At 43.6% G+C, this 20,081-nt stretch overlaps 1 long non-coding RNA gene across 1 annotated transcript in view; it reads left to right on the top strand.

The window, feature by feature from the left end:
* The window catches only part of LOC116361483 (uncharacterized), a 40,655-nt gene extending 21,219 nt beyond the window's left edge, over positions 1-19,436 (top strand). The window contains exon 2 of the long non-coding RNA XR_004207615.1: positions 18,520-19,436. This is a non-coding gene — a long non-coding RNA (uncharacterized LOC116361483). The remainder of the gene's footprint in view (positions 1-18,519) is intronic.
* Positions 19,437-20,081: the final 645 nt, after the last annotated feature.

Here is a 20,081-nt window from a genome sequence, read left to right as displayed (position 1 = left end):
TGAACCTTCACGCTTCAGTCCATTGGCGTCAGCGCTCTATAGGCTAATAACAGGTCAATAGCCAGGCATATAACCGTAACATTTGGCCTTACGGTCAATACCGAGCTGTTCATTCAAAATGATGGCTGAGAGTTGGAAAATCTAAAAGTGTCTATGAACTATTTTAGTGTATCCTACATCCCACTTCTTATACAGGGATATTTTAGATTGGATTCCTGTATATGGTGTACAAACTGGATTGTTACTCTGACAAAACACACTTAACCAGCCCTAGTCTAAATTCAAATAATAGTCTATAGGCCACTGTTCTATTCAACTACCATAGGTCATCAAACTATTCATCCTCAACATTTGTACTCCTCTTGTCTAAGAGTTGTTCTCTGGTATCCAATCTTTAACGTAAGAGAGGTAAAATGCGTTTCTAAAAGCATCATCAGATAGAAATGACATGTATCGATTTAAATGTTGTTCTAACCTACCCTACTACACACAATGGAATCGCCACTACATTTGATTTGAGTCTAATCGTGTATCTAAAGTAGAGACGCACAAAGAGTGGAGCAAGTCCATGGACCGTTTCCAAATCCAAAATAAACGTTCTGCAAAATTTCGCCCACAATAATTACCCCATTCTTTGTGAAAAGTGTGTGTGTGAGAGAGAGAGAGGCAGCGGAGGGCCCTGACCATTATATCTCCCCACCACGCGGTATTCTTATCTTGTAGACACTGATACATTCAGCACCAGGAAGCCTCAAACGCGCGTTAGTATTTGCCATCCAGTAAACCCCCGATCTCTTGCACTCGGTGTCCTAAATGTGGATAATTAGCATCACTTTATCACGCCTCCGCATATTTTCTTTTCGCTCCTAAAAACCTCTTCGCTGCCATTGGTTGCCTTTCTGTCACAGGAGATTATGGAGACAGATTGCAAAAACCGAATGTGCTGAAACCAGATTAGCGCGGAATAGAAATAGCAACCGGGCCAATAAATTCCTCGCGAGGGCCTTATCGTGCAATTACACGTTGACATGTTTAACAATTTTTCAGCCTCTTAATCCTCCGCCCCTTCCAAGAGTCGACGTTTTGTGCTGTGTGTGTATGTATGTGTGTGTGTGTGTGTTCGTGTGCGCGCGCGCGCGATGTTTTTCCACCCTAAATAGAATCCTCTAAATGTGAAAGACAACTGATAAAGACTTGGGAAACATTTGATAACAACATTTAGGTAGTTTAGATACAGACCCGTTTAGATAATACATATCACTGATTTGAACGGTATTCACTTAATGGGCGCATTCCAAAATAATCTGGGCCAATAGAGCACACATGAGACCCAACAAGACGCTTGGTATGGGCATGAATATTGGACATCAACTCGGGTTTGCATATTGTCAGTTGACAATCTATTAGATTTCAATATATAATATCAATAAAGCCCGAACATAAAGCTTCGGTCAATATTAATTTTCTTAATCGTCGGCTTGACTGACTGATATAGCCAGATATATAACATTATTCAAGCAACACTGACAGCCAAAAGTTAAACAGAAATATTTTAATGCGAACATTTTTGGATGGCTCTATATAATGTTAGTGATTTATTTTGGTTTTATAGTTGGCCCGCCGTCTGCAGCGGGTCTTCCGCTCTTGTGAAGCCTGGGTAGAGGTGATTGTGAGCAGCTCTGCTGGAATTTGGCTGGGCCTGGTCTTGGAGCGCTGCCCCATGCTGACTCCCCATGCATTGAACTGGGCCCTGTGTGTGTGTGTGTGTGTGTGTGTGTGTGTGTGTGTGTGTGTGTGTGTGTGTGTGTGTGTGTGTGTGTGTGTGTGTGTGTGTGTGTGTGTGTGTGTGTGTGTGTGTGTGTGTGTGTGTGTGTGTGTGGTGCTTGCGGTTGGAAAGTTTCACTCAGTCAACCGTGCTCTCATTGGCTTCACAAAGCAGATTACAGGCCTCAGCGAATTCCTGAAGGCAGCGAGATGCGACGCAGGTGCAAGGGAGACCAGGAACCCCTCATTGGCATAGCGGGGCAACCATTGGGGACAATCCACGGGACCACACAAAAACCCTCACACTCTGTCCGAGCACAGCCGAGAGCTTGAAATGCAATGCATGGAAATAAATTAAACTGGAGAAAGATGGCTTTGAGTATTCAGGAAAAAAACCTTAGTTACCGTTTAAAATGAACCATTTTTATAGATGTGTCATCTTTTTGGTTTTATTTTGATGTTAGGCTACATCTCTTCCCTCACCTGAACTGACTCATGAAATAATAATTCCGATAATGATATATTTCTGATAGGCAGGTACTAAAGTTCATCACGTTGACAATAGCTGTATACATGTCCTGCAATTTCACGAAGCTATTTGCAAATTCCAAAATCATTATTTTACACAGAACTTGACAATCCATGACTAGGTTCTAGTTTCATTCCAATGGTGTTTTTTGGAAATTGTGAATGTCAATGAAAGCACATTACCATTCATAACCTTTAAATGATTTAAATCTCTTTACTTTCCCCCACAAAAAGCTCCAACGCAGTCAGCCTGTGACGGAAAGTAAAGAGCGCTAGACCTATGCCATCATGACTTTATATTCAATTAGAACAATTTCTAACTATCAATTACCGACGAAAGCCACAAAATCCCCCGGGGACCGGTAATCACCGTGACCGGTCTCAGTCGGTCCTCAGAGCCATTGAACAGTGCGGCAGGGGGACTGGGCATAATTATGATTCTCAGCGCGTAGCCCTCCCTGGTGGAAGAATGACTGACTGTTGCCTTCTATTTGATTTTACAAGAGGCCTCTTTCTATATGATCAATCTCTTATAGGCCTACCACGATTTCATGGCTAATCTTTCTGAAATTGTCTTCTAAAATGTCGTGTTTATTGTCGTTGTTCTCTCTCTCTCTCTCTCTCTCTCTCTCTCTCTCTCTCTCTCTCTCTCTCTCTCTCTCTCTCTCTCTCTCTCTCTCTTCTGCATTTGAATCACAGCTGCAGTTCAGAAAAGTTCGTTTTCTTTCATTCCACATTTATCGTGGATGTGATGCTTGTAACGCATGTAGAAAAACGCTGCCGCATTAGCCTCTATTGCATTACAAGCCTTTATGGAGTCAGTAACTGTTTGAAATCTGAGGTAAGGGAGAACTCCCCACTCTAACAATCTGAAGTGTCTGGATCAAGTCTAGGAGGGGGGGTTCTATGAGTGTTTGAAAACGCCCCAATGGGACTCCATGGAAGCGGCGGCATGTGTGAGTTTTCCCCCTCTAAATTTCAATGTTCATTCCGCTAAGGGAATCTGCCGAGTCCATCACATGAGCCCTGAGCTCCGAGCCTCAGTCACCCAGCTCAACCCCCGCCATCCTCGGGTGATTAGCGGACAAAAGAGGTTCCCCTGGACCGGTTATGGTAGTCAATCAAGCAGAACGGGCTATGCAAATGTCTAAGAAAGGCGAGAAGATGGCGAACAGTGCTCCCAATTGTTCGGCACATTTCACAGCACCACGCAGCTGCACCTCTGCGGTTGTCCGGGATTTAAGTGTTCCTACTAGGATACCCCCTCCATCCTCCCCAGTCCCCACCCCAGATTGGAAGAAATAATGAAACTAAAGAATGAAACTATTAAACGTTTGATGCAAAAATGTATTTCTATTATAGGACCTATTTATCAAAATAACTACAATCAGGCTGTATAACACGTTAATGTTACTTATTAGTACTCACAAATAAATAAATAATGGACAATGTTCTCTATTGTTGCCTGCGTTTCAATAAACAATATGTTTAGGCCTACATGTAATTTCCCATTCTTCAAGCACAACAACTGCATGTTTCCAGCATGCAGCACAGAAAACAAGGGGAACGTTAAGGTAGCCTAATGACCACTTAGGTGCTGTTCTATACAATTGCCACTAAGTAGATACTGTTCTCTCAGTTCATGTCACTCCAGGCGTAAATACCCCCTTTACACCAAACTGGGCGACCCACAGCCAGCAGGGAAAGCTCATAGAAGTAATTCTATTTCTTTCGAACCTTACATGGAGCTGTCCAGGTGCTGAAATTCCATATAGACAGAGATCCCTGCAGAAGAATGTTTTAAACCCTTATCTTAAACAACATTATCCAATGTTTATCCATTATCCATTATCCAATTCTGATTCTGATTTTAATTCTGTGAACTAAGAGCTTTTGGGTTATTATTTCTTTATGGAAAGGCAAACCTTTGCATCGAAAAGTAAATTGTGATAAGAAATGTATGTATGTATGTCAAATAAAATAATGATACAAAAAGGTGTATGAGTTGAAGATTGAAACATTCAATGTGAAGTTCATTCAAATCAAACCAACTGCTGCTCCAAGTTCCTGTAAGCCAGGAACAGCCAGCATGAGGCTCTCTGAGAAGTTGATCCACTTTTCAAAAACTATACCTGACCAAAAAAGTAAAGCATTTATCCCAACGTGAACACAACTTTGACTCACTCAGTAATCACTAATCAGCCGGTCATAGGTGCTAGTGAGATTACTCTTTCTCTTTCCCTCTGCTAGCCTGCTGGAGCTATAGAGCTGGAGCTGGAGCTGGGTAATTTGCAGATAGCAGGTGGGTCAAACTTCACACATTCCCCTCCACGTCTTGGCCTTTTTTCTGCCATTCCCCTGTCGAGCTGCCAAAAAATAAACGGCTGCAAATTAGCGTCAATTATGACGCTGGCTGTGTAATTTAGTGGCGTTTTGACACGGAAAGCCGGCAGATGTGGGGAAGTCAGAGAGAGCTGGTTCCCCTGGGGCCCTTAATTAAATCATACTAATCCACTGACCTGAGGGTTAAGGCACAGGGCAGAACTGCCTTAGTCTGCTGGAGACACTGGGAGAGGACAGGGTGAGAGAATGAGAGGGTGGGGGGAGGTGCTGTACGTTTGTGTGTGTGTGTGTGTGTGTGTGTGTTTGTGTGTGTGTGTGTGTTTGTGTGTGTGTGTGTTTGTGTGTGTGTGTGTGTGTGTGTTTGTGTGTGTGTGTGTGTGTGTGTGTGTGTGTGTTTGTGTGTGTGTGTGTGTGTGTGTGTTTGTGTGTTTGTGTGTGTTTGTGTGTTTGTGTGTGTGTGTGTGTTTGTGTGTGTGTGTGTGTTTGTGTGTGTGTGTGAGAGAGAGAGAGAGAGAGAGAGAGAGAGAGAGTATGTAAGTGTATTTGCCTGTGTCTGAGCTTGTACATTGCCTTCGGAAAGTATTCAGACCCCTTGACTTTTTCCACGTTTTGTTACGTTACAGGCTTATTCTAAAATGGATTCAATTGTTTATTTTCCTCATCAATCTACACATAATGACAAAGCATAAACAGGTTAATAGATATTTTGTCTGATTTATTATTATATATTTTTTTTAAATACAATTTACATAAGTATTCAGACCCTTTACTCAGTACTTTGTTGAAGCACCTTTGGCAGTGATTACAGAATCAAGTCTTCTTGGGTATGATGCTACAAGCTTGGCACACCTGTATCTGTGGAGTTTCTCCCATTCTTCTCTGCAGATCCTCTCAAGCTCTGTCAGGTTGGTTGGGGAGTGTTGCTGCACAACTATTTTCAGGTCTCTCCAGAGATGTTCGATCTGGTTCAAGGCCAGGCTCTGGCTGGGCCACTCAAGGACATTCAGAGATTTGTCCCGAAGCCACTTTTACGTTGTCTTGGCTGTGTGCTTTGTCCTATTGGAAGGTGAACCTTTGCCCCAGTCTGAGCGTTCTGGAGCAGGTTTTCATCAAGAATCTCACTGTACTTTGCTCCGTTCATCTTCCCCTCGATCCTGACTAGTCTCCCAGTCCCTGCCGCTGAGAAACATCCCCACAGCATGATACTTCCACCACCATGCTTCACCTTAAGGATGGTGCCAGGTTTTCTCCAGACGTGACACTTGGCATTCAGGCCAAAGAGTTCAATCTTGGTTTCATCAAACCAGAGAATCTTGTTTCTCATGATCTGAGAGTCTTTAGGTGCCTTTTGGCAAACTCCAAGCGGGCTGTCATGTGCCTTTTACTGAGGAGTGGCTTCCGGCCACTCTACCATAAAGTCCTGATTGGTGGAGTGCTGCAGAGATGGTTGTCCTTCTGGAAGGTTCTCCCATCTCTACAGAAGAACTCTAGAGCTCTGTCAGAGTGACCACCTCCCTGACCAAGGCCCTTCTCCCGTGATTGCTCAGTTTGGGCGGGCGGCCAGCTCTAGGAAGAGTCTTGGTGGTTCCAAATTTCTTTCATTTAAGAATGATGAAGGCCACTGTGTCCTTGGAGACCTTCAATGCTGCAGAAATGTTTTGGTACCCTTCCCCTGATCTGTGCCTCGACACAAACCTGTCTCAGAGCTCTACTGACAATTCCTTTGATCTCATGGCTTGGTTTTTGCTCTGACATGCACTGTCAACTGTGGGACCTTATATAGACAGGTGTGTGCCTTTCCAAATCATGTCCAATCAATTGAATTTACCACAGGTGGACTCCAATCAAGTTGTAGAAACATTTCAAGGATGATCAATGGAAACAGGATGCACCTGAGCTCAATTTTGAGTCTCATAGCAAAAGGTCTGAATACTTATGTAAATAAATTATTTACGTTTTTAATTTTAATACATTTTCAAACATTTCTAAAAACCTGTTTTTGCTTTGTCATTATGGGGTATTGTGTACAGATTACTGAGGAGTTTTTTTATTGAATCCATTTTAGAACAAGGCTGTAACATAACAAAATGTGGAAAATGTCAGGCAGTCTGAATACTTTCCGGAGGCATTGTAAGTGTATTTGTCTGTCTGTGTGAACCTGTGAGTGTATTTGCCTGTGTGTGAACCTGTGAGTGTATTTGCCTGTGTGTGTGAACCTGTGAGTGTATTTGCCTGTGTGTGTGAACCTGTGAGTGTATTTGCCTGTGTGTGTGAACCTGTGAGTGTATTTGTCTGTCTGTGTGAACCTGTGAGTGTATTTGTCTGTCTGTGTGAACCTGTGAGTGTATTTGTCTGTGTGTGTGAACCTGTAAGTATATTTGTCTGTCTGTGCGAGACTGTACGTATATTTGCCTGTATGTGTGAACCTGTGAGTGTATTTGTCTGTCTGTGTGAACCTGTAAGTGTATTTGTCTGTCTGTGTGAACCTGTGAGTGTATTTGTCTGTCTGTGTGAACCTGTAAGTGTATTTGTCTGTCTGTGCAGAGACTGTACGTATATTTGCCTGTATGTGTGAACCTGTGAGTGTATTTGTCTGTCTGTGCGAGACTGTATGTATATTTGCCTGTGCGAGACTGTACGTATATTTGCCTGCGTGTGTGAACCTGTGAGTGTATTTGCCTGCGTGTGTGAACCTGTGAGTGTATTTGCCTGCGTGTGTGAACCTGTGAGTGTATTTGCCTGCGTGTGTGAACCTGTGAGTGTATTTGCCTGTGTGTGTGAACCTGTGAGTGTATTTGCCTGCGTGTGTGAACCTGTGAGTGTATTTGCCTGCGTGTGTGAACCTGTGAGTGTATTTGCCTGTGTGTGTGAACCTGTGAGTGTATTTGCCTGTGTGTGTGGACCTGTGAGTGTATTTGTCTGCGTGTGTGAACCTGTGAGTGTATTTGCCTGCGTGTGTGGACCTGTGAGTGTATTTGCCTGCGTGTGAGCCTGTAAGTGTTTGTATTAGCCTCTGTGTGTGTGAACCTGTGAGTGTATTTGCCTGCGTGTGTGAACCTGTGAGTGTATTTGCCTGCGTGTGTGAACCTGTGAGTGTATTTGCCTGTGTGTGTGAACCTGTGAGTGTATTTGCCTGTGTGTGTGGACCTGTGAGTGTATTTGCCTGTGTGTGTGAACCTGTGAGTGTATTTGCCTGCGTGTGTGAACCTGTGAGTGTATTTGCCTGCGTGTGTGAACCTGTGAGTGTATTTGCCTGCGTGTGTGGACCTGTGAGTGTATTTGCCTGCGTGTGAGCCTGTAAGTGTTTGTATTAGCCTCTGCGTGTGTGAACCTGTGAGTGAATTTGCCTGCGTGTGTGAACCTGTGAGTGTATTTGCCTGCGTGTGTGAACCTGTGAGTGTATTTGCCTGCGTGTGTGAACCTGTGAGTGTATTTGCCTGTGTGTGTGAACCTGTGAGTGTATTTGCCTGCGTGTGTGAACCTGTGAGTGTATTTGTCTGTCTGTGTGAACCTGTGAGTGTATTTGCCTGTGTGTGTGGACCTGTGAGTGTATTTGCCTGTGTGTGTGAACCTGTGAGTGTATTTGCCTGCGTGTGTGAACCTGTGAGTGTATTTGCCTGTGTGTGTGAACCTGTGAGTGTATTTGCCTGCGTGTGAGCCTGTAAGTGTTTGTATTAGCCTCTGTGTGTGTGTACCTGTGAGTGTATTTGCCTGCGTGTGTGAACCTGTGAGTGTATTTGCCTGCGTGTGTGAACCTGTGAGTGTATTTGCCTGTGTGTGTGAACCTGTGAGTGTATTTGCCTGTGTGTGTGGACCTGTGAGTGTATTTGCCTGCGTGTGTGAACCTGTGAGTGTATTTGCCTGCGTGTGTGAACCTGTGAGTGTATTTGCCTGCGTGTGAGCCTGTAAGTGTTTGTATTAGCCTCTGTGTGTGTGTACCTGTGAGTGTATTTGCCTGTGTGTGAGCCTGTAAGTGTTTGTATTAGCCTGTGTGTATCCTTACATATGTTTATGTATGTGCCTACCGTGTGTTGGTGTTTGTGTGTTGAGACTGAGGCAATATGCAAATCTCAGGGAGGGGATTTGCCTAACCAGAGAACCATGCTTGTTAGTGATACCCTGGCTAAAGATTTTCACAAACACCCACCTCCTTGATCCACTTTCATAGTTATTATTACACTGTCCGCACAGCGCAGAGGGAATCTTTACTGGCACCGCTACACCATGGATCCATCCGGGATTAAACATGTTGGTGGGAACAGTCAGGAGGTATTTACGTTTTCTCATTATAGCTTCATAATCTGACTCCTCGCTGTATAAACAACACACACATAGGCTTAGTCAGCCCAGGCAGTACCCCGATACTGTTTTACATCCTCTTCCATCTAGCTCATTTCTGACTTGGAGAGGATCCAATGGGATTTTACTATTCATTCTGGATTTCTTCTTGTACGGACATAACTATAGAACAATATATTTTAACGCAAATCGTGGCTAAAAATGAAATCACAAATGAATGTAATATACGATGTGTGAGTTTGTACCCACTCCTCTTTTCAGAACTAAACAAACGACTGATCTTGAAATGTTGCTATTATGGAAGATGTGTAATCATGTTGCTGCAGTCAGCAGCTACAGTAACTTTACACTGTTGTGAGTGGGACAATGTTTTAAATGACCTAAACTCATGTTTTATTAGCCCATATAATAGAGAGTAAAGGAATCTGTTATAATTGTCTTATTCAGTATAGTTTTGCGTGCCCATGTGTGCAGGTGTGTGTGTGTGTGTGTGTGCGCGCGCGCGTGCGTGTGTATGTGTGTGTGCCCATGTGTGCAGGTGTGTGTGGGTTTGTGTGTGTGCGCGCGTGCGTGTGTATGTGTGTGTGCCCATGTGTGCAGGTGTGTGTGGGTTTGTGTGTGTGTGTGCGCGCGCGCATGCGTGTGTGTGTGTGTGTGTGTGTGTGTGTGTGTGTGTGTGTGTGTGTGTGTGCGCGTGCGTGCGTGTGTGTGTGTGTGTGTGCCCATGTGTGCAAGTGTGTGTGGGTTTGTTGGGGAACAGCCATCCAGTGTATCAGCATATGCAGAGAATGTACGTACCACAGCAAAAGGCTGTCTGGACCTCTTTAAAGTCGTCTCTCACATCATTAGGATCTTTTTGTTTACAAAGCCCTGCTCCACAAGCTTCCAACTTACCTAACTTCACTGTTAAGATTTAGAATGACAAGTTATCAAAGCCGTTCACAGGGTTGGTTTACTCTGGAGACTGTTCTGGTGTCTAGAGAGTTAGGTCAATCAGCCTTTCACTTCCTAGCACTGTGTGTTTGGATTCATCTCCAAAAGACGTTTTGATTGGATGCTTTGGTGTCGCTAAGACAATTCAGACAGCTGACAGAGGATTTTATCATGCTGAATGTGTTTGTTTTAAATGACTGTGTTTTTTAAATCTTAATGTGTATTTAATGTGTTTATTGTGTATATTTATGTATCTACTGTATTCCCATTGATGCGTTAATTTTTGTATTGTGCAGAGCTTATTTGCCAAAGAGACTTTAGTCTCAATATGAGTTCCCTGTTGAAATCAAGGGCAATAAAACACACATTGACACTGGAATTGCCCCAATTGATCCACATTCTAGTGAGCAAAACAGCACTATAGCCAGCAAACCAAATCCAAGGTGAGTGTATGGTGAGAGATTCAAAGGGACATACACAACAAGGCTACCCATCCCTGTAGCTGTGGGGAGCTATCACACAACAGCAGAGTGTTTAGAAATGCCTTAAAAACCATTTGAAGATGTATTAGTGGTTCCTCCATTGCTGCCAATGGAAGCCCAATGAGAAGTACATGGGTGTTTTTTTAGCATCTCCAAATTCCCAGCGTTGCTAAGGTGCTTTGGGGAAAGGATTAGACAGTGCTGGCAGAGGGGAGCAAGCCTTGCTGATTTCCTACCAGCAAGAGGAGACAAAGAAGGAAGGAGAGAGAGGAGGAGGAGAAGAAGTGAGGGGGAATGAAGGAAGGAGAGAGAGGAGGAGGAGAAGAAGTGAGGGGAAATGAAGGAAGGAGAGAGAGGAGGAGGAGAAGAAGTGAGGGGAAATGAAGGAAGGAGAGAGAGGAAGAGGAGAAAAGTGAGGGGGAATGAAGGGAGGAGAGAGGAGGAGGAGAAGACGTGAGGGGAAATGAAGGGAGCAGGAAGAACAGGTTGTATAAACATGAGTGGAGAAGAGAGAACAGAGCGACTCTAAACAGTAATTAACACAGAGGAAAGGAAGGTTTCACCGTCTCACCACCAACGGTGTGAGACCTGTCACCGTATGCGCGTACGCACGCACACAGGCACGTGCACACACACACATACACACACACATGCTCTTTTTACTTCTTCAGGCACTCTTTACTCAAGACAATCACACAACTTATTCCTTTGCAGTGACATCGCAATAAGGTAAGGTCCGGGGGCGGCAGGGTAGCCGAGTGGTTAGAGTGTTGTACTGGTAACCGAAAGGTTGCAAGTTCAAACCCCCGAGCTGACAAGGTACAAATCTGTCGTTCTGCCCCTGAACAGGCAGTTAACCCACTGTTCCTAGGCCGTCATTGAAAATAAGAATTTGTTCTTAACTGACTTGCCTAGTTAAATAAAGGTAAAATAAAATGTAAACTGTTAGAGGTGGCATCACAATAAGGTAAGGTCATGTAAACTGTTAGAGATGATATCACAATAAGGCAAGGTCATGTAAACTGTTAGAGATGATATCACAATAAGGTAAGGTCATGTAAACTGTTAGAGATGATATCACAATAAGGCAAGGTCATGTAAACTGTTAGAGATGATATCACAATAAGGTAAGGTCATGTAAACTGTTAGAGATGACATCACAATAAGGTAAGGTCATGTAAACTGTTAGAGATGACATCACAATAAGGTAAGGTCATGTAAACTGTTAGAGATGACATCACAATAAGGTAAGGTCATGTAAACTGTTAGAGATGACATCACAATAAGGTAAGGTCATGTAAACTGTTAGAGATGACATCACAATAAGGTAAGGTCATGTAAACTGTTAGAGATGACATCACAATAAGGTAAGGTCATGTAAACTGTTAGAGATGACATCACAATAAGGTAAGGTCATGTAAACTGTTAGAGATGATATCACAATAAGGCAAGGTCATGTAAACTGTTAGAGATGACATCACAATAAGGTAAGGTCATGTAAACTGTTAGAGATGACATCACAATAAGGTAAGGTCATGTAAACTGTTAGAGATGATATCACAATAAGGTAAGATCATGTAAACTGTTAGAGACGACATCACAATAAGGTAAGTTCATGTAAACTGTTAGAGATGACATCACAATAAGGTAAGGTCATGTAAACTGTTAGAGATGATATCACAATAAGGTAAGGTCATGTAAACTGTTAGAGATGATATCACAATAAGGTAAGGTCATGTAAACTGTTAGAGATGATATCATATTAAGGTAAGGTCATGTAAACTGTTAGAGATGACATCACAATAAGGTAAGGTCATGTAAACTGTTAGAGACGACATCACAATAAGGTAAGGTCATGTAAACTGTTACAGAGGTGACATCACAATAAGGTAAGGTCATGCAAACTGTTACAGAGATGACATCACAATAAGGTAAGGTCATGCAAACTGTTACAGAGATGACATCACAATAAGGTAAGGTCATGCAAACTGTTACAGAGATGACATCACAATAAGGTAAGGTCATGCAGACTGTTAGAGATGATATCACAATAAGGTAAGGTCATGCAAACTGTTACAGAGATGACATCACAATAAGGTAAGGTCATGCAAACTGTTACAGAGATGACATCACAATAAGGTAAGGTCATGTAAACTGTTAGAGATGACATCACAATAAGGTAAGGTCATGTAAACTGTTAGAGATGACATCACAATAAGGTAAGGTCATGTAAACTGTTAGAGATTACATCACAATAAGGTAAGGTCATGTAAACTGTTAGAGATGACATAACAATAAGGTAAGGTCATGTAAACTGTTAGAGATGACATCACAATAAGGTAAGGTCATGTAAACTGTTAGAGATGACATCACAATAAGGTAAGGTCATGTAAACTGTTAGAGATGACATCACAATAAGGTAAGGTCATGTAAACTGTTAGAGATGACATCACAATAAGGTAAGGTCATGTAAACTGTTAGAGATGATATCACAATAAGGCAAGGTCATGTAAACTGTTAGAGATGACATCACAATAAGGTAAGGTCATGTAAACTGTTAGAGATGACATCACAATAAGGTAAGGTCATGTAAACTGTTAGAGATGATATCACAATAAGGTAAGATCATGTAAACTGTTAGAGACGACATCACAATAAGGTAAGTTCATGTAAACTGTTAGAGATGACATCACAATAAGGTAAGGTCATGTAAACTGTTAGAGATGATATCACAATAAGGTAAGGTCATGTAAACTGTTAGAGATGATATCACAATAAGGTAAGGTCATGTAAACTGTTAGAGATGATATCATATTAAGGTAAGGTCATGTAAACTGTTAGAGATGACATCACAATAAGGTAAGGTCATGTAAACTGTTAGAGACGACATCACAATAAGGTAAGGTCATGTAAACTGTTACAGAGGTGACATCACAATAAGGTAAGGTCATGCAAACTGTTACAGAGATGACATCACAATAAGGTAAGGTCATGCAAACTGTTACAGAGATGACATCACAATAAGGTAAGGTCATGCAAACTGTTACAGAGATGACATCACAATAAGGTAAGGTCATGCAAACTGTTACAGAGATGACATCACAATAAGGTAAGGTCATGCAAACTGTTACAGAGATGACATCACAATAAGGTAAGGTCATGCAGACTGTTAGAGATGATATCACAATAAGGTAAGGTCATGCAAACTGTTACAGAGATGACATCACAATAAGGTAAGGTCATGCAAACTGTTACAGAGATGACATCACAATAAGGTAAGGTCATGCAAACTGTTACAGAGACGACATCACAATAAGGTAAGGTCATGCAGACTGTTAGAGATGATATCACAATAAGGTAAGGTCATGCAAACTGTTACAGAGATGACATCACAATAAGGTAAGGTCATGCAAACTGTTACAGAGATGACATCACAATAAGGTAAGGTCATGCAAACTGTTACAGAGACGACATCACAATAAGGTAAGGTCATGCAGACTGTTACAGAGATGACATTACAATAAGGTAAGGTCATGCAAACGGTTACAGAGATGACATCACAATAAGGTAAGGTCATGCAGACTGTTACAGAGATGACATTACAATAAGGTAAGGTCATGCAAACGGTTACAGAGATGACATCACAATAAGGTAAGGTCATGCAGACTGTTACAGAGATGACATTACAATAAGGTAAGGTCATGCAAACGGTTACAGAGATGACATCACAATAAGGTAAGGTCATGCAAACTGTTACAGAAATGACATCACAATAAGGTCTATGTAAGGTCATGTAAACTGTTCTACTCATCTATTTCATCATTCATCCGTTTTCTCAACAGGTTAACAGACAGCACAAGTCAGAGAGCTTGTCCAGGGCCAAGGGGGTCAGACCAAGCCGGCAGGCCTCTTTGATAGGTGGAGCCCTCTCTCTCTCTGCAGCGTCCTATTACAGCAGGGAAGGAACTGGATATGGCCCTGTTTGTAAAACTTGACACAATGAACTTGACAGACAGACAGATTTCTCCTCTCTCCCCGTCCGTTTAGGGTTACTGTGATCTCATTATGGGGCTTGAAAGGGGACAGGTAATGTTAGCTGGGGTGGCATGGCGTGGCTCTAGCAGGGCCCCGGCCCCAAGACTTTATTCTCCAACCCAAGCCTTGATTACCTGAACCGCCCAGGCTCCATTTCAACCACTTATCTCAGCCAGAAATAATCATCTGATCAGCCACTGCCAGGGCCACAGGGGGCCACAGAGAGAGACAGGGGCATCAGGTCATTTTCCAGCAGGTTAAATACTAGCCAGCCTCAGAACCATACTGCGTGGTGATAGACAACTCATCTATACATGTATGGACAATGGCAATAACAGAGTTGGTTTAAGAATATACAGGATGAATACATAGTCTACATGCAACACCCGATCTGTTTTGGATCAAAATATTACCTTGTAATGATGTGGCAGAGCATTTACACTAACTACTGCATCCTGTATGTCCTCCTTACTGGTACCATATAAATATCATTCAAATTCTGTGACTGGCACCCTTACTGAACGATAACTGTGCTTTCTTCAATAGATTTGTTATTCACTTCCCAGCCACTGTAAGTGGTGTGTGTTCTGTAATGTTCAGTTGGCCGGAATGCGAAAACATAACAAAAACGCTACACGGAAACCACCATAACAGACATTGAAAAAAGCATATTGAATGTAAGGAGGTAGGGAAGGAGGCTTCGGGAGGGAGCATTTGAGTGTATTTTTGACCTCCCTGAGGAAAGTGGCTGAAACTCCAACGTCTCGATCGCTACAGTCCTATTCTCCTGTACCAATTTAGCGGGGCCCCCTGCGTCCCTGCCTAGCCTCTAACACAGAGCCAGGGACAATAGGCCCCCACTGTGCTGGTCTGCCTGGCTCTCAGCTGCCAGGAGAAGTGCATGCTAGAGCCACAGGGACGCATTATGGACATATTATTCTGCCCCACAGTCTACCAGGGCCTGGCCCAGTGGCCCCTCATGGCCTCCAACGGCCCTCCAGCCACACTAAGTGCAGAGAAGGGAATTAAGTGACATTTTCTCCGAAGTTGTGACCTTTGTTTTTGCATTGACTCGAGAGACATTAAAAACACACAGGCACACACATACATTTACAAGTACACACACTCTCTTCCACGCATACACACATTCTGCAAGTATACAAGAACACGGAGTACAAATGAAATATCTGAAGTGCTTATGCCTCTCTCTGTACACACACACACACACACACACACACACACACACACACACACACACACACACACACACACACACACACACACACACACACACACACACACACACACACACACACACACACACACACACACACACACACACACACACACACACGCACACAGACACAGCTCCAGCACATGTTGAGCAGATGAATAATAAGGGGTGTATCTGCAACGTGCTGCACAGAGAGATGAAGTCAATGAACACGGCTTAGTTACTCTCTGTCTGTCTGTGTTTCGTGCACCAATGAGATCCCAACTCCTTCCACCCAGCATCGCTTTGCTTCCGCTGCTGCAGCCCAGATTCTGTGCCTCTCCCTGGGCTTGGCTCCCGTCCATCTGGGGGATACTGGAAGCTGTCAGGCTGTGAAACAACTTCCACAGGAGCCTTCCTTCCTTCACTGGGGAGACAATGTTCCTCTTAGTGTGGGATACAGTCACTTCCGTCACAGTTCAACAACCAACACATTCTGGATATTTAGAGGTGGGGGGAGTCAGATCTGAGCATACCCAGAGTTTGTGAAAATTGGTAGAATATTCTCTGAGTTGTTTCATCTACTTTTATCGTACAGCTCAGAATGGTTGTATAGAGAACATCCAGAACATTCTGGATACTATAGCAAAGTGGCCTGATGAAGAAGAGTGATTTGTAGTGATAGTCTGTTAGACAACGCTTTGACACCGTCAGAATGTCACCTTGAACGTCTGTTGTGACCAGACTGAGAGCCAGTCTGTGTGGTAGGATTCAGACCTTCAAAGGGCGTCTATTACCTCTGTCCATCTGGCTACTACCTCTGTCCATCTGGCTACTACCTCTGTCCATCTGGCTACTACTTGGATAATCAAATCAAATCAAATTGTATTTGTCACATACACATGGTTAGCAGATGTTAATGCGAGTGTAGCGAAATGCTTGTTTTTCTAGTTCCGACAATGCAGTAATAACGAGTAATCTAACCTAACAATTCCACAACAACTACCTTATACACACAAGTGTAAAGGGATAAAGAATATGTACATAAAGATATATGAATGAGTGATGGTACAGAACGGCATAGGCAAGATGCAGTAGATGGTATCGAGTACAGTATATACATATGAGATGAGTAATGTAGGCTATGTAACATATAAAAGTGGCATAGTTTAAAGTGGCTGGTGATACATGTATTACATAAAGATGGCAAGATGCCGTAGATGGTATAGAGTACAGTATATACATATGAGATGAGTAATGTAGGGTAAACATTATAATGTAAACATTATATTAAGTGGCATTGTTTAAAGTGGCTAGTGATACATTTTTTACATACATTTTCCATCATTAAAGTGGCTGGAGTTGAGTCAGTATGTTGGCAGCAGCCACTCAATGTTAGTGGTGGCTGTTTAACAGTCTGATGGCCTTGAGATAGCAGCTGTTTTTCAGTCTCTCGGTCCCTGCTTTGATACACCTGTACTGACCTCTCCTTCTGGATGATAGCGGGGTGAACAGGCAGTGGCTCGGGTGGTTGTTGTCCTTGATGATCTTTATGGCCTTCCTGTGACATAGGGTGGTGTAAGTGTCCTAGAGGCCAGATAGTTTGCCCCCGGTGATGCGTTGTGCAGACCTCACTACCCTCTGGAGAGCCTTACGGTTGTGGGCGGAGCAGTTGCCCTACCAGGCAGTGATACAGCCCGACAGGATGCTCTCGATTGTGCATCTGTAAAGGTCTATGAGTGCTTTTGGTGACAAGCCAAATTTCTTCAGCCTCCTGTCTGTGTGGGTGGACCAATTCAGTTTGTCCGTGATGTGTACGCAGAGGAACTTAAAACGTATTACCCTCACCACTACTGTCCCGTCGATGTGGATAGGGGGGTGCTCCCTCTGCTGTTTCCTGAAGTCCACGATCATCTCCTTTGTTTTGTTGACGTGGAGTGTGAGGTTATTTTCCTGACACCACACTCCGAGGGCCCTCACCTCCTCCCTGTAGGCCGTCTCGTCGTTGTTGGCTAGGGTACACAGCTGTGTCCAGGGAATCCTCATCGGCTCCAGGTGGATTCAAAGGATCAAATAAATGACATATATGGTATTCCTTCATTTCACCCCAATGTCTCTTTCCCTAAGATTGCCTTCCGATCAATCTGTCCCTCACAGACAGCCAGACAGACAGAAGACTCACAGACAAGTCAGACAAGACCAGACCTGATTCACACAGACTCTCTCTTTACAGCTCTAAAAACTCCTCCAAACTAGAGAGCAGCTCATGTACTCTTCATCGCAGGCTAAACGAGCATCATTATCATAGGGACCGTCTTCTCTTCTCTCCGCAATTGATAGATCAGCAATCAGCCCCTGAACAGTCGGCTCCCCTCTGGCTCCGGATCATTTTGTACCTTTTAACCTCGGAGCAGAGCAGCCCCAGCTTTTAGTTTGACAGGCAGTAAGAGCCAGGAGAGTCTGTGTAATGGGATGCTCACAGCAGGGTGGATCTGCCTGAGTCTGCCTGACTGTAGCAGGGGAACGGGGGAGAGGAGAGAGGACAGGAGAGAGAGGTAGGAGAGAGGGAGAAAGGGAGAGAGGGAGAGAGGACAGGAGAGAGGGGTAGGAGAGAGGGAGAAAGGGAGAGAGGGACAGAGGGCCCTGGCTGCATAATGTCATCTGACTGCAGGAGAATATGGATCAGAGGGAAGATGATAGAGTGGATAGGTCGAGAGCTTAAAACTGGCTCCTGTGGATGGTGAATAGAAGGGCTAGATGAGATGGAGGGAGGGAAGAGGGAGAGAACGAGAGCTGTCTCACCTCAACTCAACTCTGTGGGGCCTCCAAGCCCAGAGATGACACGGCTCTTTTGTAGTTGAATATAAAAAGTGAGAGTGTACGCTAACCTGTCTTTCTTTTATTCTTTCTGTCTTCCTGAAGGAAAGGAGACGAGCAGAAGGATCCATTTCATACTATTGAGATGAACCTGTGGGTAGAGAGAAAGCACTGTAACAGTTCCTATGTGCTGTGAAGTAACACTATCCCCTCTTGAGTGAAGAACCCATGAAATGTACCTATGGAGAACCACGATACAGGATGTCATTGAAACAGGGCAGGGAGTTGGAGAGAGTACAGATGTGGAAACGTATAGATCACCCAACGTCAAGACTGATGTGTTACTCCACAATTGGCGTCTTCATAGTGCAGTGACTCTGACTGGGTAAACTCCCAGCCCCCGGCTTCTCTCTCTCTACACATGACTCTGACTGGGTAAACTCCCAGCCCCCGGCTTCTCTCTCTCTCTCTCTCTACACAACACTGGATCTGAGAAAAAGATAAATATCTTTGTTTTGAATCTGATGATAACTGTTTATTTTCCAAGCTGTCAAGAAAAAGTCTCCCTCCTGACTTCCTCTTGGGGGTTTTTAGACTCCTAAAGCGGTGCAATGAAACAATGCCTCACTTTCCTCTCATCACGGTGCTACTAACACACAGCCTGACAATAATATGTGTGTTTGCTGGTGTTAAAACAACTCCTCACTTTCCTCTCATCACGGTGCTACTAACACACAGCCTGACAATAATATGTGTGTTCGCTGGTGTTAAAACAACGCCTCACTTTCCTCTCATCACGGTGCTACTAACACACAGCCTGACAATAATATGTGTGTTCGCTGGTGTTAAAACAACGCCTCACTTTCCTCTCATCACGGTGCTACTAACACACAGCCTGACAATAATGTATGTTGGTGATAAAACATAAAGCCTCCCGGTACTCCCCTGTGACTTCCTGACTAACACAGACAGACAGAAGAGTCACATTCCACACAACGCTATCAATAAAATCATTCATTCTGCTTCTGTTTATCTTGTTTTGTTCTACTGCGCAATTTTGCATTTTTCTACTCCAATGTTAATTCCTAAGAAGACTAAAGAAAGTTAATTTAGTAAATTTACCTTCTAGATATAAATTAGGACCACAGGAGTTTGGCGGTTCCTTAACTGGGGAGGACAAGCTCGTGGTAATGACTGGAGTGGAATCAGTGGAATGGTATCATATAGATCAAACACATGGTTTCTATGTGTTTGATGTCATTCCATTCGCTCCGTTCCGGACATTATTATGAGCCGTCCTCCCCTCAGCAGCCTCCTGTGATTAAGACCTGAAAGGTTGGACCAACTGACAAAGAGGACTTAGGGTCTACTTGGACCTGCACTAGGCCTAGATCCTACATCACTACATCAACACAAAGGAGTGGTCATTACATTAACTTTGATCAGGGCCACTTCCTAATTATTGATACCCATACAGCCTTCTCATACCATACAGCCTTCTAATCAAGCGCTCCCAGTTGACGGTGTTATTGTTCGATGGTAGGACCGCCGCTTGGCTTTACTGGGTTCTGTTGTTCCACCACGACTAATTGCCTGATCGACGGCTCAGATAAACTCACATTATCGGGACGTCAGGGGGTGGCTAGGCTAACTACAGCCCACTCCAT

The sequence above is a fragment of the Oncorhynchus kisutch genome, unplaced genomic scaffold, assembly GCF_002021735.2.
Source record: "Oncorhynchus kisutch isolate 150728-3 unplaced genomic scaffold, Okis_V2 scaffold715, whole genome shotgun sequence".
NCBI lineage: Eukaryota > Metazoa > Chordata > Actinopteri > Salmoniformes > Salmonidae > Oncorhynchus > Oncorhynchus kisutch.
The sequence above is the reverse complement of the archived record's forward strand: the minus strand, read 5'-3'. Positions and strand labels throughout refer to the sequence as shown.